The following is a 282-nucleotide window of genomic DNA, read 5'->3' as shown; positions in this document are numbered from 1 at the left end:
CTTTCCCAATGTTTTCTTCTTACAGTTTCAGAGTTTCAGGCTTCACATTGAGGTCTTTGATCCATTTGGAGTGGACTTTTGTACAAGGTGAAAGATAGGGGTTTAGTTTCATTTTTCTACAGGTGGAGATCCAGTTTTGCCAGCACCATTTGCTGAACATGCTGTCTTTCCTCCAGTGAATGTTCTTTGTGCCTTTGTCAAATATCAGGTGGCTGAAATTGCATGTATTCATATTTGGGTCTTCCGTTTTTCTCCATTGATTTATGGGTCTATTTTTGTGCC

This window comes from Nannospalax galili, unplaced genomic scaffold, assembly GCF_000622305.1.
Source record: "Nannospalax galili isolate Female #2095 unplaced genomic scaffold, S.galili_v1.0 scaffold895, whole genome shotgun sequence".
NCBI lineage: Eukaryota > Metazoa > Chordata > Mammalia > Rodentia > Spalacidae > Nannospalax > Nannospalax galili.
This window is presented reverse-complemented; position numbering follows the sequence as displayed.